Source organism: Aythya fuligula, chromosome 12 (genome assembly GCF_009819795.1).
Source record: "Aythya fuligula isolate bAytFul2 chromosome 12, bAytFul2.pri, whole genome shotgun sequence".
Classification (NCBI taxonomy): Eukaryota; Metazoa; Chordata; class Aves; order Anseriformes; family Anatidae; genus Aythya; species Aythya fuligula.
The window spans coordinates 20,641,396-20,666,235 of NC_045570.1; the positions used below are offsets into that span (position 1 = coordinate 20,641,396).

The window sequence follows — 24,840 nt, forward strand, 5'->3', positions numbered from 1 at the left end:
CATTGAGTTTCAGGAGGATTTGTGCTGTTTAGGACTTGTTTATATAGGAAAGTTACACCTTCCACACCAGTATAGTTCTACGGATGGATCACTTCATCTGGAATAACTGGCTTTTTGGGGTTAGTTTAACTTCTTCAAAACACTGTAAACTGAACCGCTGGCTCCTAAACTGTAGTCTATAGAATTACACCAAACAGTAAAATTTATGAATGAGTCAGTTCTGTGTGGTTACGCAAAGTGACTCAAAGAAATTCCACGACTGGGTAGTGGTCTCTTGGTCCTAACTTTAAGAACCACTGAACTAAATAAAATAAAGACATTCTTATTCCAAATTAAGGTTATCTGGGGAGTTGCAACTGTGTGTGTTTCAAGTTCATGCCTTTGTTTTTATTAAGGTAGCCCTCAGCTCACCAAGGATTTTTGAAATCCACTCAGAATTTCTCTGCACCATTTACAGAGCAGAACTACCCCTAAAACTTTTATGAAAATAGCAGGATAACAGTAATACCTAGCTGATGTGGAATATTTTAGGTCTTAAAGTGATTTTGAAAGATGAGCACACTTATGCCATCTTCTAATTGTAAAATTGCAATATTCACTATACGGTTCTAAAGTTTTTAAGCAACAGCAACAGAAAAAGATGCCATTATTCTGCATAGAATTCACCATTTATGGAGCTTGAGTTTTTATTTTATTTTATTTTATTTTATTTTATTTTATTTTATTTTATTTTATTTTATTTTATTTTATTTTATTTTATTTTATTTTATTTTATTAAAACAGATTTTTATGCTGATGGCTATTCAGAATTATAGGATGATCCTTACTAAAAATTTGAATATCATTATTTTTTTTCCCCTAACAACTAAGTCTTTTACACAGTGAAATGATCTTCCCTGAAAAAAACCTGACAAAGAGCAAAGCTCATCACTTAGATAAATTAAGTGCCTTCTTCCCTATCACTAGCAGCTGTAACCAGTGATGATTTAGCTATCTATTTAACTATCTGTAGGCTTCCTCTCATGGAAGCAGGTCACTTCAGTAGGGGTACAACCAGAGATTGGGTTTGTTTGCTTCTTCATTAGGACAAACACTGAGCGGATTAGTCGTGTCCTTGGCTGGAACCTGGGGTCTTCTCCAGGAGCTCCTCTATTCTGCGCAGAACTGCACAGGTTGCCCATGTGGGAGTCTCATGTAAACAGGATTAATCCCCCTAACCAGGTTGCTCCCGCGGATGCTTCAGTACCCCCTGATGCTTCCCAGCTTTTCCTTCCAGAGTTAACACGCTGCGGGTTTCTTCTGGGGGAGCTGGGTTCAGGCTCCTGTTCTCCGCAGCTTTCACTTCTAGCTTTAATTCACCGGGGGGGCGAACCCCCAGTTGTGAGCTCTATTTTCCTTCTGTTCATTTTCTGCAAGCTATCAAGTACGTCTGGTTGTAAGTGAAGAGGAGGCTAGCATTTCCATGATTTCCAGACCTGGACTGCTGGACAGCTGCTGGTGTGTATTTTTCTGTGTAGCTGGTTTTGGCAGCATTCAGATGTTTGAAAATGAAGACCTTACATTTTTGTGGCTGCAGTGTAGTCTCGGATATGCCACCACATTCTTATTATTAGCACTCTAAGAGCATTTAGAGACCACAGCCAAGATCAGTGTTTCACTATATAGACACCTGAACTTGTTTAACCTACAATTTTCCTTTTTTTGAAGTCAGTGCCAAAACTCACTGGTTTGAGAGGAGCTAAAATTTCACTCCCTATCTTGCAGAGTTTTAGTTTAAATAGCTAAACCAGATGAGTCATGGGAGACATGAATTACTGTCCTCATTCTGCAGAATTATTAAGCAACTGGCCACAGCTCAGAAGGCAGCTGGTGGCACGCCTGCAGGCTGGACCAGGACCAGCTCCTTCACCCCCGGGGACGTCCATCTTCTCTTGTAGGTTTACATTAAAAAGGGAGAGCTAACAAAAATCAAATCCCCCTTCATAATTTTCATTAGGACACATAGAGAGGCTCAATATATTTGGGTGTTTTTCTGCATGCTAAAAGCCTTCTGAGCTGTTTTTTAGTAATCAAGGATGATATTGCTTAGAAAATTCAGCAGATAAGTCCTGTTTTGTATAAAGCAACCTAATATTCTGATTCCCAGAAGAATGGCTTAAAATGCGTACATGTATTTGTTATAGATACGTTAGTTACAGATTTTTTTAAAAAGAAGTTTTATCTGTTTGTCAGTTGCTATTATATTTGGAGAGCAGGAGAAGGGAGGTACAAGAGAGTTACAGCAGAAACACTGCAGAGGTGCAGAGTAGCTGCAGGCGTGTTGGATGCCTGCGATGCGCACACGCAGGGGTTTTGCGGGATGGAAATTGGTCCTGCTGGGGCTGCAAGGCTGTGTAACCACCACAGCTGCTTCACGCTTCTCTTGTCCTCTCCTGCCCTTTTTCCCAGGTGAGAGGTATTTGTCCCCAGCCGCCTCTCCTCCCAGCCTTGCCAGACCCTCCGTCTTTGCTCAGTTAGCCGAGGCCTGTGCTGGTCTCCGGTCTGTGGCAGGAGGGGAGCACAGCTCCCTACCCAGCTGTTAACCTTCGCCCTCCTCCATCCAGACCTGGGTCACATCTTCTGTTTGGGCCACTTGCCACCTGCAGGGGACACCAGTCCAGGAGGCTCCTGACCCTGCTGGTCCTCACCGCAGCGCTCACGCTGCCGAGCTCGGCCATCAGTGGCTGCCCCTTGAAGATGGAGACTGGGGGTTATTCTGTTACGGGCTTCCTACCTCAAGTTTTGGTTTGCTTGTGCTCCGCAGATAGGCACATCTAAGGAATTACACACTAAGCACCTTCTGGCAAAATAGCTCTGATGTGAACGTGATCATTACCCGGGCAGGACTCAGCTGCAGCCGCCAGCCGGCACTTCCCCACCTCCTGCCTGCCCCGTGCAGCCGCTGCACTGACCGCGCGGCCTCACAGCCGGCAGTGCTGAAGCCCACCAGATATCAAAAAAGCAGGTTTAAAATGAATAAAATGTGAGACATAGAAAAGCCAAGATGGCAAGACAGCCACTTAAGCAGTCAGTCTAAACAAGAGGTATGGAATTAAGAGTGGAGCAGGTTAACCACTGCTGTGTTTAATGTGGCAGATACGGCACCGATACAATCCAGTTATATAAGAAATAATTTTGGCTGTTGTTTTTATAATTGCGTTTTTGATGTCGGTTCAAGAGAATGTTCAGTGTTACTGAGAGAGCTGCAGGGGATTAGAAACCCTAGAGTCAAATTGCTCTTCTTTGGATGCCTAACTTTGCCTGGGTTTGTAAGGAGAAATAATACTTTTTATGGGATCAGCTGGCAGAGCTGAAAAAATTGGCATGCTATTGAGATCAGAGTTTGGCAATCAGTTTTGAAAATTGTATTTTTAAATCCAGTAGAGTGTTGTCACGGTTCTAATACTCTCGTTACTTAAGCTTTGCCACCTGAAGGCTGAGCACAAGAGCTGCTTAACACAGCCCTGTGAGTCTCCACACCTTCGATTTTACCCCAAAACTTTTGGAGATTACAACCGGAATGTAAAACATTACATTTGTTGCTATTATCGTGACTTACAGGACGGGTACTTGATTAAAAATATGTATATGCAGCTGTGTTTGTATAAAAGCACCTTTATATTTGGGCATACATAAATGTATAGCAGTTCTAAATATCTGCAAGCTCAGTTGCTGACAGGACTAATTTGGCTACTTTTGATGACTCACAAAATTAGGATGCTAGAAAGGGAATAACTGAGAGAGTCAGTAAGGCTCCCGGTTTGCCTGTTTGTCCAGGTATCCCTTTTAATTCCTTGTTTATATTTGGCACTATCAAAAATCTGGGTTTCATTTTCCTGTCTTAGCCGGCAGTTATCCCTTTGCTCTGAAGCAATACTTCTTGTTTGCTAGTTGCTGCCATAAATGTATGTTGACATTTTGTATTTAAACACGCTTTGTATGCCTATGCTAAAGCCTCACTCAGCCTGGTTTTGCGATAGGCACAGAGTTAGCTTTAAACAAGAGTTATAAATCCATGTTCAGACGCTGTTTGGGCTGCGGTTCCAGGATGATCAACGTGTGCGCACACGGAGCATTTCCAGTGATTTGATGGTTTTCAATACCTCCCGTGAGAAGCAGCTCTCACCATGCCTCTTTCAAAGCTTTGGGTCATCTTTGATCTACTCCTAGACTATTGGCTCTCCAGTGACCACTAGATCAGACTCGTGGTTCCAGCTCTGCCTGCTGTGACTCCGTGACACCCTGAGAGAGCACAGCGAGCGCAGCAGCCTGGCCAGCCGCAACCCTGCCAGTTGGGTGCCACGACACCCAGCCTCCAGGGGAGCTGCTGGCACGGCGTGCTGCTGGCAGCATCCTGCATCTGGCGGGCAGGTCCCTCGGGATGCACAGGCTGCTCCATGGCACGTGTCCTGCGGACCCAGGGCGCTGCACGGAGCACGAGCCAAAAACTCGCTGCAGCCCACCCTGTCCTCCTGGCACGCACAGGGCCCCTCTGCTCCCACCAAGGGTGGTCTGCTGGGCTGCTGGGCTGCTCCCTTCAAATCACACCCACTCCTAGGGCTGCTCCTTGGTCGCTCAATGGTCACGATACGCTCCTCCGGCGTATTATGGCAGCTACATGTATTTCATCACATTACTATGCATTGATTCCTGCTGTCATCCCAGGTCTTCCCAGCAGCTGACCACATTAACCTTTCAGAAGAATGGGTTGTCTCTGAACTTGCAGAAACAAAACAGTCAGTGTGGACAGCTAAAGCATTGCTGTGGCTCTTGTGTTCTCTTAAGAATTCTCTGAAATCCCTCCAGTAACCAATTTCATGGCATCCGATGAAACACCAAGAGAGAAGCAAAGCCTCCTTGGCTCCAGAAACAATCCCTGCTTCTGCCAGCCCACTATGGTCTGCTAAGTGGCGTTCTGTATTTACCCGGAGGATCTTATTTATCATCGATCACTATTCACAGTGATGTCTCCAATGTTAATTCAGATCTGCTACACGAAATTAACAACACCAGAGTTCTGTTATAGCTGCTCCCCTGCTGGCCGGGCCCAGGCTGTAGCAGGGGCTGGAGGATCCTGCTCTGCGGCCCGAGACCTGCCGTGGTACGGCCTCTCCAGCCCTTACGGTGACCGAGGTTAAAATGCCTGCCCGTGAAAACTGATTCAGAGATGGCAGAATATTCTGTACAAGCAGCTCAGCCCATTTTCCATAGCATTCAGTCTGCTAAGTGCCAATGCAAATCCCAGCACGGTGGTTGCGCTGCCACCCTCGCAGCTGCCCCGCAGAGGGGCGGCCGGCTCCAGGGGCAGCTGCAGCACCTCTCTGGATTTGCTTTGGGGAAGCTCGCGTGGGCAGGGCATGATGAACATTGCTTTTTTTCCGCCTACTCCTATCTCAGAGTTTTACCTTTCCCTGCAGTTGCTTTAAAATGTGAGAGCCCAGAGAATGCAAAGCAGCTCCATATTTTGACGCCCTTTTCATGTTGTCTCGCAAGAGCGGATTCATTTTGCAGCAGGTCTTTTTTGTTCCCGGCCTCGTAATCCATGCTATCTGCCGTGGTGGGGTTTTTTGTTTGTTTGTTTTGTTTTGCTCTGCTCTGCTCCCCATTGGATGTGAATGAGCAGCGGTGCTACCGAGAAGCGTTTTGGAAAGGTTTCTGTCCCACAAGGCCTGCCACTGGCCACAGCCTGACCTTCCCTGCGATGGCTCACGCGTTTCCTGTTTTCTGACCGTTTGCCATGGGGGAAAAAAATCTTATTTTTCTAAACCAGATTTTATTTTTGAAAACAGTTCAAATAATAAATAACAACCTATTAACCCAGCATGCTTTAATGCTCAGAATCTTAATATAAAGACTACAGAGAGCACAAACATAACATTAAAAAAATCGTGCACAGTTATTTATCCTGCCCAGCTCCTCTCCCCCATAGTGAATGCAAGCTGTCTCTTTAATAATGCAAAGGAGTAGTAAATTTCAAGCTGAGGATGGGCAATAACAAGGAGAGTTATTTCCACAATGCCCCAGTGTCAGCTGAGTGGCTTAGGAGCGCACCTTATTAGTTCTAACAGGCTGGTTAGCATTGGGTCACCTCTGCGGCTCGCTCCCCAGCAGGGTCACTCGTCTCCAGGCTATATTTGGGAGAGGGGGAAGGGAGGCAATATTTAGAGATTCTCTTATCTCCCAGCGTTTTTAGCGCTGTTTATTTTTATTTATCCCCCCTCGCTCTCTTTTATGCCTTGCCTTTCTCTTGCCCTCTCTCCCACCCAGTGTATCTTTGCAACCTGCATAAATTCTGTGCTGGGCAAACCCCTCCCCTGTGAGAGCAAATTAAAGCAGAAACCATGTAACCGGGGTTTTTCATCTGTATTTCTTTTCAGAAGAGAAATAATTCAAATTAATCAGGCTGTGTTTGTGTACGGACAAATAACAAAGTGCATTAGGAATTTTTAATGAAAGCGAGCCCAACATGGTTGCACTTCCAATTAAGCATGGCTGTAGCACCACTGTCCTAAATAAATGCACGCGTGTGTGCAGGAGCCGCACGCGCACACGGGGCTACGCTAAAATGCCACCTCTTTTTTTAGGGCCATGGAAATAGTTCTTAGGATTGGTCCTTTAAAGAAAGCTCACTGAGGCATCTTTTAAAATGAATGTTCATTTTTTCCTAACTGAAATGTATTAAAAGCTGCACATTATGGAAATGTACGTGCGGTTTTTTATATGTTCCTATCTCCATCAGCCCCTTCCCTCCCCCTCCCCCACCCGCCAGTTCCCATCCAAAAATGAATGCAAAGAAATACTATTAGGCTGTCTGGTTATGTATTTTTTATGAGGCCATACAAGACACTGCCTGACCTCGTGCAGCTCATGTTATAACCACATTGAAGATGCTTTTCATTTGGGTTCTGCTTTTCAGCCTGGATGACCTCTATTAAATAAAAAAAAAAAAAGAAAAAAATGGCCTAATATGTGACCCCTGGGACTAGTCGCTTCAAGGATTACATTTAATTCATATGATAATATTGAAATATAATGTTTCTGTCTCTAATGTTTTGGATGTTTTTTTCTTTCTTCTTTATTTCAGGGACCCTTTGAGTCTTGTCAAAGAATTTTTTTTTTTAATCAGTTTTGGGTGGAGGACGAGTAACTCATGCTCGGTGGTCAGATGCTTAAAAATCACCTTTCTTCCTTTGGAAACCAGGCGTGAATACAAAGCACCACGTTTCCCACTCTCTTTGAAGGAGGAGAGAAACAAAGGCAGAGAAATCATTTTTGATAAGAAAGCGTGCCTACCAAGGTCTCGCCAAAATAAAGAAGCGCTCTTTGTTTTGGTGTTTGCTTAACCAGTTGGTCGCCACTGACCTGCTTTCCTCGTCCCCGCTCAGCCCCGTGCAACTTGGCGGGCGCAGGAGCAGAGCTCCCGTTAACTCCTTCGCTCTCCCCAGCTCCTATTGTCTGCCCTGCACCGCCGCAGCCCCGTACAGTGGCGAACACACATGGAGGTACTGTACAAGCGCACACGCAAACACCGCTCCTGCGCTAGCTTCCATAGCCCCTGCCTCAGAGAGAGCAGCTCCCGCTGCTGCGGTGTGTGATCTAACATCCAGCGCTCCTGATAGACACCGCATATTTCAGGGCTTTATAACTTCTCCATAAAAACGTACGCTGGGATGAAACACGACGCGCGACGGTTCAGCTTAGGAGCAAATTTGCCTTTGCCAATTGCAAAAATAAATTTGACTGTTCCTAAATATTCTGTGTGCAAAAAAAAAATCTTTAATAAAGTGCCTTTTTTTTTCCTGACCCCCTCACTGAAATCATGTTGTGAGGTGTACAGTGGAATTCAGCAATCAGTCAGCAATCAGATCTAAGACCTTGCACAGGGGAGCGACGAAGCCCTTAATCATTCATGGTAATGACACGTTTGTAAAAAGGTGCCACGTGTACGCGCCGCGTATTTGCAGCAAACATTTAATGCAAGGCTGTTAAAAAGTGGACGCGATCCATGGAGCGGTGGCGTGCTTGGTGCAAGGGATCCGAGCTCCTTGGAGGAACTGGGCAGGCTGGGGGCACAGCCCGTGCTGCCCAGGCTAACAAAAGCTGTGCCTCTCAGAACAATAGGCCTGCGCTCCTGGTCACCCTCTCCGTAAACGCGGGGAGGCCAATTTGGTATATTTGCAAGGGGACGCACGATTTTGTTTTCCCCCCTTTTCCCCCGCTCTCGTTAGAGCCGTGCAACGTGGAAATTAATTTGTGCAGAAGTGCACCTCGGTACCGGCACTGCTGCAGGGAAGCAGCCCCAGCCAGCACCGTGTGGCTAAGGCTGAACCTGGATGCTCAACCATTGTGCGAGCTATCGCAAACAGTGCTGCACGCCACATAAAACCTCGCGCTCCTCGGGTGTCTGTGCACACGGAGGAACAACAGGGCAGGTTAGGGATGGAGTTTCCACATTAACTCCGAATGCCGTTGCGTTTATTTGCGTCATAGGCTGAGCCTCGACAGTTTTTGGCGAAAATCTAATTAGCGACATGTACGTGGCCCTGCGCGCGCCTGTATTACATGTATATGCATGCCAGCGTTTTGTGTAGGATATTAAAAAAAAATATAGAGGCTTTTGGCTCCCTTTTGTAAGGCATTAAGCTGTGACCCTCCCCTCCTCTTTTCCCTCCCCCTGTAGCCCTAGACTTCACGATGCCCTGACTGCTAGCTTAACATGGAGTTGTCTTTTTTATTTTTTTATAAACCCAGTCACAACACCGAGAGAGGAGGAGGAGGAGGAAGGGAGAGAAAGGGAAAACTAAAAACCCTGAAGGATGGTTCTCAAAAATTCTAGCGGAACCAGGGGGAATTCCTCGGAGAGCAGGAGCCAGCCGGCGGAGGTAAGGCGGTGTGCGCGAACCCTTTCTTTCCTTTCCCCTCTCTGCCTCCCGCTCCCTTTTTGGTTATAAATTGCCGTTCCTCGGCGGAGCAGGGAGGGAAGGTGGGTGGAGAAGACACCTTAACTTCTTGCCTGCTTAAGCAATCTGGGAACGGAGCTCATGTGAATATGCAAATGGGCGCGGGGCTGCGCCGTCACACGTGCGCGCTCCCCTCCCTCCTCCCGGCGCCGCGGCCGCTCCTCGCCGCCCGCTGCCCCCCGCGCTCCGTGGGGGCGCCGGGGCCGCGCGGGGGCCGCGTGGGGGCCGCGCGCACCCCGGGGCCACGGCGGCGGCCGCGCGTGGGGGCGCGGGGCAGGGCGCGGGGCTCCGGCCGCGTGTCCGCGGGAGGCGCGAGGGCCGGGTCGCGCGTGGGCACGGGCAGCCCCCCGGTGGGTTGGGGGGGGGGGGGGTGCGGGCAGGGCCGGGCCCAGGGCGCTGCCCCCCGCCGGGGCTCCTCGTGGGTCCGACGGCGGCGGAGAGCGCAGCCCCCGGTGCTGGCAGGAGCGGGGCTGCGGCACGGCCCCGGGGTGGGGGGGGAGCCCCGGCAGCAGCGCTGCGTGTGCCAGGGGGGCAGCGCCGGGCAGGGACACACGTAGCGGGTGGGGGGCACCCGGGTGGCGGTGCGGCTCCGTGCCCACCGCGAGGGTGAGACGGTACAGGGGGAGAGACGGGAAAGGCGTTTTTGTGATTAAAAGGGAATCTTTTACTGGAGGGACGTTTTAGGAATTTACAGTCAATGAAATTTAATTTTATCCTTCGCCTTTCGCTTTATCCACGTTTTAATAAAACGGCCGTAAAGAATAAAAATAGCACAGTGATTGCTGAACAAAGCAGGTCGCGGGCGGGCGGCCGTGGGGCTGAGCGCGGTTCGAGAAGCGAGGCTGCGCTCAGCCTGCCCGTGGGCACAGCAGGGACCCGAGGGTGTGTGCAGAGGAGTTAGCGGGGGAGAGCGATTCAGGTGGCGATGCACACCCTTTAACTGCAGGATTAATATTTCATATTCCGCAGACACAAACTTTCTGCTGTTGTTTCTTTCTTTCTTTCTTTTTTTTTTTTTCTTTTTTCTTTTTTTCTGTGTTTGCTTACCTGCTGATTGGGGTGCACCTGGTGAGGTCTGTGCTCATACACAGCTATTCTAGAGCGAGGGAAGCTGCCGCAGAACTTCAGTGCTGCGTGCGATGCCTGCCAGCAGCCGCGGTGCCGTAAATGACCACTCACAGGTCTGCAGAACGTCACTAACATTAATTCACTGAAAAAAAAAAAAAAAGCAAAGCACCTCTATTAGTTTTTCTTAGGTGTTACCGGGGACTTTAAAAGGATATACTAATGGGATAACTGTATTCACTAGATTAATAAATAAATAGAAAATCCCTAATTCTTTCAAGGGGTGGGGCTGGGGAAAGTGGATGAAAGTGACTCACGGTTAACCGAATAAAAATCCTGCGTTGAAATTGCCTGATTGATCATACTGTAGTGCACTAAGAGACAACAAGACAAAGTCGAGGAGGGAGAAGGCAGGAGCATCAAGGGAAGAAGTGCAGTATAACCCTATTAAGGCAGTCCGCAGGGTAAATCCACCTGTCCGTATGGCCTGGTTCCTAAACAATGGCCAGGCCGCCACCTCTTGCATTTCTGTGCCACTGAAGCACCGTGCTTGCCTTGGGTTCTTAGGAATCTCAACTTTTAAAGCGCGGTGCCGACACGTGCTGTGTTTTCACCTGACCCTTGGTGTCTCGGTGCTGTCCGGGCACCAGCGCCCAGCCGTGGGCCTGGCCTGATGCGCGTTGGCCGCGGGCGCTGCATCCCAGCTGCGGTGGCAGCGGTCCTCGTGCCCAGCCTGGGCCGGTGGCACGTGCTTGGGGTGGCCAGGAGCCACTGCTGGTGCTCACATGGCACAGGAGCATGGGCAGCAGTGATCTCCCTAAGTTGGCAAAGCGTCGAGGCCGGGTCACCTTGGCCCCCGTTGCGGAGGAGCCCCTGCTGCCCCATGGCCGGGAGCGCCGGTGCTGGGGAGCGCGTGCACGGCTTCTGCTTGCCTCGGTCCTCTGTGCCAATAAAGAAGAAAGGCAGGGATGAGGATTGTTGCTATTGATCTGCCCAAGGGGATCATTAGGCATCAGTATCAATCTACAAATCAGTGGGCCTGTGTTACTTGCTTGGGCAGTCATTGCCAATTTGTTCCTATTAGATGGCCGAGCCCGGAGGTGTTTGATGAGCAGATTGGGTCTTTATCTCGGCACTGGAGAGCACGCAGGCTTGCAGAGAGACAGGGCAGCTTCGGAGCATTTCTGTTGTTTGTTTGTTTTCTTCTGCTGAAATCTGGCTGCCTTTTTACTGCGCTGTAAAGAATTTGTATGGGCTGAATATGTTTCTGGTTTATATATAGTTTTTCATATCATCATATTAAACATATTGAGAGTTAAGGAGAAACTATTTTAAAATAATCCACTCTATTTTATTTGGTATGTTTACCAGCAGCACGCTCTATAAAAATACATATTCATGCCAGATTCTTTTGTTATCCCTCCCAGGTCAGACCGAACACTAGGAACACAAACAATTTTTCTTTTGCTATCCCAGTGCCCGCTCCTAGGGATTTATCTGGTTACTGTTGGTGAGATGACCATTCCTGCAATATCTCCCTCTGTGATTTAATTAAATAAGCCATGAATTAAAGCTTGCTGATAAGATTTTATTTTTAAGCATTTTTTACATTTTTATTCTGACAATAGTCCTGACTTTCTGTATGTATCAATTTGATAGTAAGCCTTTTCTGAGGATAGCTATGCAGAGTGTTTTAGAACAGTCTCCCTCATCTGCATATTTTCCTTATTTTATTTTATTTTAGCTTATTATTTTATTTTATTCTATTCATATTATGCAAAATGAATGAACAACAAAATTATACAATTATAGAATAACATAACTTAATGCCAAAAGATGGATTAAAACAGTTTATATGAATGATCTGATCTGACATCAGTGCCTTGTTATTTAGTGCAAACCTTGATTTTCAACTGTTTCGTTTCACTCCTGACATGAGCATCGTGCAGTTTAAACATCTGTCCAGCCGTTAAAGACCCTATTGATGCTTGGTTATTGGATTTCTAATTTTCAGGTTTCGTCAGGGGGTTTAAGAGACTATATGAGTGTTTATAATTTCTAATGAGTTTAATCTGTAATTTGTGCCTATTACCTGTGACTGTCAAATCGCTTTCCCAGTATTCGGTCTGTAAAAATTCAAAATAAAGAACTATGGGCTTCTAAATAACCTAAAATATTTGTCATATCTTTTATGTACAAATATATGTGCGGTAAACAGAACTATACATTCTTATTCTGTTTGAAGATCAAGAATGATTTTAATCCTGCATATCTACTGCAATCACAATATATTATCTAAATCCAAGTTTCTTTGAGGACTTCTTGGATATATGTCACTATTTCAATTGAGATAAAATAGTGTATGTTTTAGGCCACTGCAAGGCTGATTATTGCTGCGTGATTAGTATTTGATCAAATTCCATCCTTTTTTTTTTTTTTTTTTTTTTTTTTTTTTTTTCCTGAGACAATTCAGCTCCTCCACATCTAGGGGAGAATTCACCTCATTCTGTCTGACAAGTGTTCTGTTGTTGAGCAGTCGATCACATCTATGTAAACATACATCTGCTTGCTGTATGAGTTTTGGAAGCAGAACAGTTTTAATTTATCATAAACTTCATATAACTCATTAGCTTTCATCTTTACGTCACATGTATAGAAATGAGTTTGGAGTGTACTCAGAGGGTTTTTTTCTTAGGAGTTTGCTGTACAAATATTTATGGACATTTTCCTTTGTAGTACAGATTCCAGTTGAAACAGCTATCATGCGATTAACAGCAGATTTCGACTTAAGGAAAAGGTTGCCAAAAGCTATTGTTTATTTAGCCGTATGGCATTTTGCATTGAAATTTGTTTTGCTACTATTTGTAAAAATACACGACTCTCCTGGGAGGAGAGATCAGGATTTTTCCTGTGCTCTGGTAAGGAGGGGAAAAAAGGCTCCCAGAAAATTAAATATAAGTCTGTTTGTATGTATGAGCATAACTTTGTAATCACTGCATATTCTGAGTATTTTCAGTGAATGAGGGCTGTTGTTGCCCATTCAGAAAACACATATATGGAGATTTTATTGTGTTTTTTTGTTTTAAGGATAATAATTTGTCTCTGAGTTCCCCTTGTTTATGTTTCTGTCTATATCTCTTTCCTCTTCCGTGTTTTATTTAGTAAGGCTTCATCTGTGAAATTTCTCCATGAAACAATTGATACATTCTCAGCACGCTGTGGCGAGTAAAAAAAAGCCCCTAGATTAATGGTCAGTGTCTCATACACACAAATTTGTGTTACGATACTACAGAGAAGCTGCGAATTACTGACAAGATCTAGAATAATTCCTAATGCTGTCGAAGGCTTCATTTTCTCCTCCGCATGATGGATGAGGCATAAGAAGTGCTTTCTGAGATCGTTAATGTGCATCATTCTGTTAAGTGTTATTAAAGTCCGTCTGTCTTAGGCAGCAGAAACAATATCTTATCCCTTATTTTGTCTCTCTCCCTGCTAAACTACAACTGCAGATCCTGTCTTTTACTAATGTGGCCTTTTGTTGGTGCTCTTCTTTTAATGGCTAGTTTATACCGGAGCATTTAGGTTGGTTTTAGGATTGTATTTTCCCTTTTAATCAAAATATTGGCTTGTTACATGGGAAAGTGCACATAATTTCAAGATTATACTCTCTGTAACCTGTAGATAATAAGAAAGATGTGGAAGATCTATGCCAAATGTTATATTTAAGCTTAGAAAATACGGGTGAACTTGGATGCGGAGCCTGTGCCTGTGCTATGGGGCAGGTTGGCCGTGCAGTCCTGCCCGACGCAGCTGGAAGCGAGCAGAACGCCTTGAAACCGAGAAGAAAATGGTGTGGAGGCACACGGAGCCTTTCCCCTCCCGACCTGACTGCGGGGCGTGCGGCTCGGCGTGTAAAATAAAGCTGGGGACGATTCAGGCGCTTGGCTCGCCTTGCGGAGGGACGAGTCGTGCAGAAACCTGCGAGCCTGGGAGCAGAGCAGCTGCGGCTTCGTGCTCGGGGGGCGTTCGCCCCACGGCCGCCTCCTGCGCGCCCCACGTGCGGCCGGGCCTCGTGCGGGCTGGGGGCGGGCGGAGCAGGGAGGTGGCCAGGTACCGGGCCCAGATGGATCGCGTTAAATCAAAGGCAATTTCAACCAAACAGAAGAATGCACTTTAAAGGTTTTTAACCTTTCTTAAGAGCCAATTTTTCCTTAAGCCCTGTGATAATAAAATACAATATAATTTATAGAGCGCTTTCCATGGGTATGCATTCCTCTCTCTCTTTTTTTTTTTTTTTTTCTTTTTTCTTTTTGGTACAGTCAGATAAAATGTATCCAACAACTGGGGCGATCATCAAGAAAAAACAAAACGCAACTGATCATAAAGACATTTAGAAATGTAACATTCCTTTTAAAAGAGAGTCAGACATAGTTGGAAAGCCTCACTTATATACTTTTAATAGAATTACAGAAGTGTGATGCACAGCTGGTAAAAGCTCAGTCATCCACAGCACAGCTAGTTTTTGAGTATTTAATTTTATATTTGAATAATTCTCCAGATCAGGCTATAATCATGAATGTCATATAAAAGATTTTTTTCATAAATTACATTATTTCACAGATGTGCAAATACTTCTGCGAAAAAAATTACATTGATCAGTTTTTAATACCCCCCTGTCTCACCCTTCAGTCAAAAGAAAAAATAGCTTTTTTCCCATCTTTGTCTTCAGAAAGGTGCTAGATTGTAAACATCTGAAGGAAATGAAAGGGGGTTGGCCAGTCCACCCCAAATTCTTTCCAGATTTTCATTCCTTTCACCAGCAGCCTTCTGTTCTTAGAGGAGAGGGAGGAACAGCAAAAGAAAGAGAGAGAAGATGTCTCTGTTTCTTATTAAAATTTAAAGTGAACGGCATTGCTGTATTTTGCTAATTTCCAATCTGCTAATTCGCGGGGCGCTTCGCAGGGAGCAGTGGTGCCGGCACGGCGTGGCCCCGCGCTTCGCGGCCACGAGCGCTGGCGGCGGCTGGGGTCGGCTCTGGGGGGAAGCCAGCAGGACACAAGCCATCTTCGTGCTGGCTTTGCTTTGCTTTCCAGAGAAGAGCTTGTGCTCATTAGGTCGTTTCCCTCAAGACATATAAAGTTGTGTGTATTTTTCTAATAAGAAGGCGGCTCCTTGGTCAGGAATAAGCTCAGCCTCAAGCGCGTGCACCGCGTGCCGGGGCTGTGCCAACGTGCGCCCAGGTGGCACCGGGCAGGGGCTGCTGGCCAGGGGCAGGTGCCTGTGTGCGAGGAGCGGGGTTTAATTAAAACTTCTGAGCACTTTTCTTTTTATCTGTGCTAGACGTTGAATCGAGGCATAGATAATTACGCAAAGCATGTTATTACATGGAGAATATCTGATTGTATTGTATATGGTTGTGAATGGAAAAGTTTGCCATAATGTTTAATTCATGGATGACAATTAAGATAAATGCGTATTTCAAAGCTTTCTCATCCGATACACTGTTTGGTTACAAATTTAAGAGAAAAGAAGGCTAAAAATAACTCTACAAAAAGTAAAACAAGGTGTTATACTCTGGCTGTTTGGTATTAAATCAGAGTTGCCTGCTCAATTTTTCAGGAAATTTAAGTACCAGATGCACTTGGAGAAAGCAATCTAAACATCAGAGTTTATTTTCAATATGCAAGTGGTATAAAAATATGCAAACCCTGATCATAGTGCTATGGAAACTACTCCACAAAAATGTGGAACGAAAGCTGTTACTGTAAGTGTGGTTCATGTATTGTAACAGCTGTGACAGCCTGATGCAGTTTAACACTTGTTCAATTACAAGAAAATATTCAAAAGGAAGCTTGATTTAAATAAGATTTGTAGCAATCATCTCTCAAATTTACAAAATAAACCAGGGACAAACAATATTGCCTGAATGCTTCACTCAGAATCGGGTTCTGAGTCGACTCCGGGCGATGGAAGTGCTTCTCCCCCCTCTCTCCAGCTCCAAAAGCATTTTTCAGGGCTTATGTTACAGTTATTTGCAGATTATTTTAGGTCTGTGTTCTTTTATATCCACTTAGCAACTTGCAAGGAATATTTCAGGGGCAGACCATACTTCACATGCATCCTTTTTGGGGAGCAGGAGGAATGGGTGTGGTGGATTTAAAAGCGATTATGTATTTATGACAGATGGTTTTCAGTTTATGCAAGACAGCCTATATAGACACCAACACAGGGACAACCGTTCAGGGAATTTGGACACGTATCATTAGGCACTTTCTGTTGATCAAATGCAAGAAATACAGTAAATTTATTTTTATATGTGACCTGTGGAACAAACATGGCCAATGGACGTTAAACGTAGTAGTTCTTAAAAGGAACAATTATATTTTCAGTTTAATTTCTCTGATTTCTTACAAGTTGTATCGATTATCAAGGTTTTGAGAAAAAATCATCATACCGCATAAATTTTAGTTATTTACTGTAGCTTGTAAGTATCATGAAATGACCTTTTTCTGGCTTCATAAAATCAGAGACTTAATAGAATTTAGGATCTCAAAGTGTAAGTTCCTTGATTCATTTATCATTTTGTACTGAAATTTGTTTAGTCTAGATAGAAGTCCTACTCTACTTTTCCTACTAGCAAAATATGCTTTGTGCATTGGAAACCAGAAGACCTTTGTGCCATTTCTTTTTCTTTTAAGCTTGACCAAAAATAGTCATTATAGACTTCTTCATAAAAACCCAGACTTTATAAATAAAGGCTGTTGACTGACTCTGATGGAAGTTCCATGCCCAGAACGAAGACAGCGTATGACCCGTATTACTAATTTTTCAGAGTCACGAAGTGTGTTAATATATAATACATGTTGAATTAGTGGTAGGTTTTGACTGTATCCCAGGCAACTCCCTTATGAATGTAATTAAATATATAGTTTTAATAGCGTCAAGGGGAATTAAGTTCTGAATTGTTATATAAAGAATGTTTATAAATATATATATAGATTATATATATAGCTGAAAGCAGAAGGCTATACAATAATTTATTTTTAAATTTCTACTGTAGTCAGTATGAGTGATTTCAAATGGGATCCGAGAATCTCCAAGCTGAAGCTCTCATCTTCTAAGGAATTTCAGTTACCTGGAATAAAATGTTGCCTTAGAAATTATTGACATAATAGTGCCCTTGGGAACTCCATAGCAGTCAAAGCAAAATCCAACAATAAATCCAGGGGCCACCTGGATAACTACCATTAAAGGCTTTTTCAGTGGAAAAAACTTTTTAAAAGCTTAATTCTTCCTAAATGTAAAGTTCAGTGATCATGTTTCTATATAACTTTCATAGCTAGGTGTTTTACTTCCCTTTGTTTAAATAACTTTTCAAAGCATATTTGACAGCAAAAATATTGTGCTTTCCGGTGGTGACATCACTAATTTACCCCTACTTTCATTGAAACTGAGTCAACAAAGATTTTCAGGCATAGCTAACCTTGGCAGCACTAATAACTCAAAGTAGCTAGCAATGAGTATTGGAAGCTAACAGCACAATAACAGATAAAGCACCGTGCTTTGCATTTTTTTAAATGAACGAGTTGTTATAAATAAGATCTTGCTTATGTGTTAATCCTGCACAGTGGGCTTTGCACGGAGACCTCCTCCTCTGCTGGCGTCCCTTCCCGGGGATGGCGCCTTCGGCCTCTCGGCTGCTGAAATCAGCGGCAGATTTGTCTCAGCGGCTGCGTTCGAGCCTTGCTCCTTACACAGAAATCCCATTGAAGTCAATTGAATTTTGAGCAGAAACTGAAGGTAGAATGTGCCTGAAAAAATGAAAAGAGCAAAATTGATAGACTTAACAGCTGGTAGACTTTGGCAACTGAAAGACGGTAAAAGGTTACACCACTTAGAACCATTATTTTGCTCGCTTACTGCTGTAAATCAGGATTAATTTCATTGAACTCAGATGTATTGAAATGGTATAAACAAAATAAAAACTGGACCCCAAAGTGCGGGCCTTTCTGGGGTGGTTGTTTGAACTCCACCTGCAGATAACGGAGCAGAAATTCATCTGGGTCTTGCTGGAAGGTTCCCGGCCGGCCACCGGCCAGCCCTGGTGCAGGGCAGGGACAGCCCCAGGGGCTCTCTCTGCTCCCGGGGACTGCTCCAGAAATGATCCTGCAGGGCCACAACGCAGGGCAGCTTTTCAAAAAGCAGCGTAAAGCCCCGCTTTAACCCTAAGACCATTGACCTGATCATTAGGGATTATTTACATATGCTTTTTACCATTAAAAACAAAACAAAACAAAACACCACAAACAAAGGCCGTCTGTGACCATCATGGTCTCTAATGTATACAAGTGGACTGGCAAAACAGCTTGGCTTTGAAAGCTTAATGTGGAAGTATCAAAGAATTTTCATGTATATGTGACAAACCGAACAGAGTGTTCATCTGCTCTGCAGCTCATCCATTATGGGAATGAGATGTGAAAATAGTTTCTTGTTTCTTTGAGATAGCAGCAGACCACACAAGCAGCATTACTTTAAAAACGCTGGATCCAGTTCGTATAGATTTATTCTGAATGAGAGAATATGTGTGGTCCAGCTCAATAACAGCCCCCCCCCCCCCCCGCCCCGCATTTTAAGGTGTGTGTGCGTGGTGCAATAGAGGTGTTTGAGTTGCACATCGCAGCGTGGTACCGGGCAGGAGATGTCAGAAAGGTAGCAGCGATAGGTCAGTCGAGAAGCATTTAAGCTTAGCTTTTTTAATTTCCTTCAAGCATATACGAAAGCAACTTGAAACCATTCTTTTACGTGTGCAGTTAGCTTATGCGATTACATGTTTCTAATCATGATTTTATTCTTTCCTTATTATCTCCCACTTTCCCCCCACCCTCCTGTTCCCTCTCACTTTAAGTGACTCTGAGATGTTAGGGGCAGGATGTCTTGCTGTTTGTCTGAGCACTGCCCAGCCATCTCCAGTGGTTTTCATTATAACGCATACATGCGTTACACACACATACATCTATACATAAAAATAATAGATCGTGATGGCTTCCATTTCTCCAGAACTCCAAGTCATTTGAACTGTACAAAAAAGGCAACATCTGCCTTTAAATTAAAAATATTAAGGGATAAACAATAACCCCCCACACCAGTGGAAATTTTATAGCAATGTAACTTCTTATCAAAATTTAAAAAAAGAAAAAGGAGGCAAGAATAAAGTGCTTTAATTTCCTTTTAAAAATCGTTAACATTAGTTATCTGCGATGATCTCCACCTATACATCAATATATAGTAACAAGAATATTATAGACCATGTTAAAACAGACATTTTTTATTTGTATTTAAATTTATATAAAAATTAATTCTATTTCAGTGTGTACTTACACATGGCCATTTTATAGATTTTCTGGTGTGATGCTTGAAAGACAAACCTTTTTGCTAGCTTTCACTGAAACCTTTTTGCTAGGCTTTCACTGAATTTGCCATATTCTAAGTTAATATGTAATATACATTTTGAAGTATGTAATATACATTTTAGAGGGGTGTGATATTTACTTCATGTTTTTTCAATAGGCTTCCAATTTTAAAAAGTCTTTACTTTTCATATATAATCAATGATCATTTTAACCACTCCCAAACAGTTATTTGTACTGTTTTTAATCTTGAAAATGAGGTTTGTGATATCTTGTCTTTTTGTTTAATTACCTTACCATTCTCTTATCTCCCAGATCCTTTTTTTTTTTTTTTTTAAAAAAAAGCATTTATTTTAAAATGCCATTTTTTTTCCTTTTAGTATAATTCTGTTGATGAGACAATTTTATTATTATTATTATTATTATCATTTTTTTAGTGCACGTATAAAAAGAACTTGTTTTGCTGTTGCCCCAAACCACTTTTATGCAGTAATACATGTGATTAAATGTAGGAGCCATCACTGATATTAGGGGAGTTGTTTTGTCTGCAAAGACCCGTCATGAAAATGTATCCTGATAGAAATCCTATTTGCATTGAAAATGCAGACCTCTCATTAGGAAGTCCTGACTCCAATGAACTTAGCCATAGGGACAGAAACGCGTTTAGTATGGCCTGCCCTTAAAACGCTTGGCTTTTGTGCCACTGTTTGGCAGTCAGAGGACAAAGGGACTCACCCAATCCCGTTATGGTTCCAAAATTTTCTGTTCCTGCATTCAGGCATGGGAACAAGCTGGAATTGTTTTTATTCCGTGTAATGGTCAGGGAAAGTTCTGCATTGTAGATAGCAGTTGAAAGTATTTCAGAAACAATTTTTATTTATAGGCCACCACTTTTCTGAAAGCTTCTGTGTGTTTTTGAGGAAAAAAGCAGGCTTGCTGCTCAAGACAAGGAATGCAGTTGTTGAGTGTGGGGTATAACGAACAGGGCATTGCGTTAGCTCCTGGAATGACTACAGCCTCAGCCTGTTCCTGTTCCTCCTGCAGCTTGCTGCCTACCACCTCCCCCTGCTTTGCACAGCCAAGCCTCTCCCAGCCCTGTGACCTGCTTTTCCTTGCTCAGCTGTGCTGGTCAGAGGAGACAATCAGCGATGCAGGCTCTCGTGGAGCAGCTCAGGGAGCCCACCTCTAACCCAACCGAGCCCACCTCTGTTCTAACCTAGCCCACCTGCAGCCCAACCTGGACCACCTCCAACCCAGCCTAGCCCATCTCCAGCTCCGTTAGCCCACCCTGTGGTGGTCCTCGCATGCTCCTCTTGCTTTCACCCCTCTCCTATGCTGTCTGTAGTGGCTCAGCTCTGACCCTGGCCTCTGTGCTGGAGCTTGGCCAGCTTCCCTGCTTGCTGGTGTCTGGCTGGAGGATATGTGGAAGCAGTAGATGGGAAGCAAGAGGTCAATTGAGGCCATGGATGGTGTCAGCGGCATTCCTGGCACAGAAAATTGAGCAGGATTTGGGCTGTGGCACTCAGCTACTTGTCCCATGGACCTGTAGTGTTATGGCGGGGCGAAGAAAGGGATGGGCTGAGCCCGGGTGAGTTGCTGATGCTGGATTTGTGAGTAGCTGCTCTTATAACTTCCCACCTTTAAAGTAATGATAGATTTCCCTCCCCTTGTTATTCTCTGTCGTGTGTGCCATGGCCATGCTTGTTCAGGAGATGACGTGCCTTGTGTCAGTGTCCGGTGCTCTGCATGGCGAGGGCTGGAGTGGGCTGGGGCTCCCTTGTAAAACAAATAACACGGGAGGCAGAAAGCACTGGAGTCATTTAGGAACACGAGAGCTGCCTGGTTTCAATGGACACGGATTCCTGTATCATTGCACCCTGCAGTGGCACCGGGCAGTACACCTGGGACCTGCTCGTTTCTGGGCCCATGCCATGAGGGGTCAGGGGCTGCTGGTGCTGCAAAGCCCCAGTGGCAGCCCCAAGCAGGGGCCACATGCTGGGCACTGGCATCGGGGGAGACCCCGGGGCAGCAGGGCTGCCCATCCATCCCGTCCCATCCCATCTTGTCCCATCCCATCCCACCCGCCCTGTCTTGGGATCTGTCTGCAGGGATCATGCAGCCGGTGGCAGCCACTGGTGTTGGTGGTGCTGGTGATGCTGGTGGTGCTGGTGCTCCATGGGGCAGTGCTGCTGGTGGTGCTGCTGGTGCTGGTGTCTCCGGGTGCTGTTAACTTGCTCCTCAGCAGCTGGCGGGAGCTGAGGAGAGGCTTTGGCTGAAAATTAGGAAGGAAAATGCTGGGAGGAGATTGCAGAAGTAGCACATAATGAGCTATAAAAGGAACTGATGTTTCAGTGACAATTTATTTTTTTTCTTTTTGTTCGGTGCCGAATGTTGGATTGGGCATTTTTCCAGTTAATTTTCCAGCCTTTTGAAATACAGGCTCTTTAGTGGAATTTTAACTTTTCTCTCCCAGTAGATGGCAATGTAGTCTGCCCAGTGAGCAGCGAGAAACTGCTAACCTGTAATATACACTATCTCATTTTTCCTGGGTATTTTGCTCCTTTTTTTTTTTTTTTTCCTCATCATTAAATACCAACTGGCTGTTATAAATAAGAATCCCGCTTTTTCCTAGCTGCTCGCTATTCTGGAAGGACCCGATGTCTTCTAATGTTTTGCTTTAGCTAAGTTAAGTATCTCTTTTGAACGTGGAGCTACATTGTGATTCAGCTTAAATAAACATATATGGAAATATGATGAACTTCCAAAACACAAGAGATACTTTTTGTTTTATTTAAGTATGCTTCCAGTCACAACTTCTCAAACTTCCACCTAGGTCGCACATTCAAAATTCAAATTATTTTGGTGGCTTTTGCATTCAAAAAGTGATTTTCATAACAATATCCCTGAAACCTCACAAGCATTTATATTAAAATAATCTTCCTCAAGGAATATAAGGAAGCTAAATTTCCACCAGAAAAATAGCGGTGGTTGGCAAAAAATTTTAATGTAATATTAATTGTAAATGTGGATGGTTACGCAAATTTGGCTTTAAGAAGAGAAAGGCAGATTTTGTGTGTGTGTGTGTGTATGGTGTACTGGGTTTCTGCTGAGGGGTGGTGGATATTCTAGCATTTATATTTCTGCCTCAAATATTTGTGTTTGTTTTTCACGGGCTTTGTTAATACCTAAGGGAACCATTAATGCAGCCGAAATAACACGAGATCTGATGTTCTCATGGCATTTTAGTGTTTCAATTCCTAGATGGAAATATCATGAGAACACCAGATCTCGCGTTATTTTGGCCCCATAAATAGCTCCCCTGGGATTTTTTAAAAAGCCCATAAAATACATAAACACAAATATGGAGATATTCAGGTTTCTGCAGAACTTGCATGCACAGCCTTCTTTCTATTGAAGACATCAGTCAGCAGCTTTACTTACCTCCAAGCTGATTTGTCTTTGTCATTGAATGAAAATACTCTTTCTCTCTCAAAACTGACGTTAGAATACTGGACCCACGTAGGTAATTGTGAATATGTAGAAGAAAATTCTGGATTACTTATGCAGCCAGAATATTTTTCCTAATCTGCTATTTCTAATAGGACTGTTTTATTTTTCTAAACAAATGATTATACATATATTTATTTTTGTTTTAACTATAATATTCATTGTATATTTAGTTATAGCTAGTTAATTATTTAATCAAGTAAATGGTTTCTTTGGCTCTTAGCTAAAACAAGATAACATCCCAGTATTGGGATTAAGTTTTCATCTGTATCAACTGGCTTAAAAATACTGAACTTGATTCCTTTTGAATTAACTGAGTCTTATTTTATTTTTTTTTTCAATATCACCTATCACCATAGTAACCACTAGCTGTCAGTTCAGTTTCTGACATTTTTCTCATTTGGTAAGATTTCAGAATTGCCATCCTCCCTGCCAACATGTCATGAACAAGAAAAAAAAAAATTGCATGAAAAATCTAATGGGTGTCTGGTCTGATTGTCCTCACTCGTGGCAGGAAAGACAAAAACTGATGAATTGTGAAATGTATTCAGAGGGATTCAAGAAAAGCAAGTGTCTAGGACCCCCTCCTCACCAACACCTCCTCGTTTTCATCTTGTTATGCTTGATGCACCATACATGCTTGCCCTGACACTTGGGTTTGTAGAAATTTAAGATTAACAGTTTTTACATTCACCTCGCTGATCCCTGTTTTTTAAAGTCGTCATTAAAAATAAAGTTAGCAGAGCTTGTATTTAGCACTATTTCCCAGTCATTGATGAGATTTTAGCACCTTCAAATTTGCAACAAAACACTGGCGATCTCTGAAGTCAACAGACAATTCTGTACATTTCTACATTTGTGTTCTGTATTTCTATATTTTAAATGCATTTGAAAGAAACCATTAAACAGGTCAGTAAATACTAAAGAGATTAGCAAATTCTGTGTTACTGAGCTGGTATTATATTAATGTGGAAAAGGACAGTAAATAGCAAAATTGTCCTTTTTATTTCTTCAATCATTTTAACAGAATAAAAAAATGTAAATTTAAGAAAAATTCTGATTATGTTCAGCAAGGAATGCATGTGCTTTCTGAATGAGAAAAATAGTAGCGAGATACCTGATTGCCAGTAGTACAGAAAGAATAGGAGAGAAAGTACTTGTTTACTTCTGGTAAAGCAAACAAAATCTACAGTAAAAACATAGGGATTTATAACATGTTTTTTACAGGGATTTTTTATCAACATACACACACATACATGTAATAAGCACATTCTGTTTCCATAGGTATAAAACAAATACACCCATCTGTCTATATACATGCATAAAAAGAGAGTACCTTAGATGTGTTTTCAGAGGTTTTGTTTTGGGCTATATCAATCTATTTTTTTTTTTTTCTGACTGTCTATGAATTCAGGCTCAGCAGCAGGAACTCATTTCAGAAACATAAAACTGATTTGATAAGCAGCTGCAGTGTTCAGTTCCCTTTTACTAACGGGTGGACAACCCCACGATTTTCAGAGCTCAGCTCAGAACTGTTTGTGTTTCAAATTTCACATTCTGTGACTACAGCATCTCAAAAAACAGGCAAAACCAAATGAAAATAAATGAAACAATACTAGAGCATTGTAACCGTTTAAGAACATTTTAAGGAATTTTTATTTGTAAGTATAGGTGCTCAGTGATCCTACATTTATATGTAATAGGAATAAAAGCACAGTGAATGTAGCTCTTTCCAAGGAAAAATACATTCACATTATAATATCCAAGACTGATTATTTGTACCTGTTTTTTTCTCTACAAAATTGTAGATTAAGCTTTTCAAACTACATATTTCTGATTTTTAAAATATGGCTAAGAAACAT

The 24,840-nt window shown here is 43.4% G+C and overlaps 1 long non-coding RNA gene across 1 annotated transcript in view; it reads left to right on the forward strand.

Annotated features, from left to right (window-relative positions):
• Nucleotides 1–8,818: 8,818 nt before the first annotated feature.
• The window catches only part of LOC116494026, a 329,297-nt gene continuing 313,275 nt past the window's right edge, over nucleotides 8,819–24,840 (forward strand). The window contains exon 1 of the long non-coding RNA XR_004253828.1: nucleotides 8,819–8,921. This is a non-coding gene — a long non-coding RNA (uncharacterized LOC116494026). The remainder of the gene's footprint in view (nucleotides 8,922–24,840) is intronic.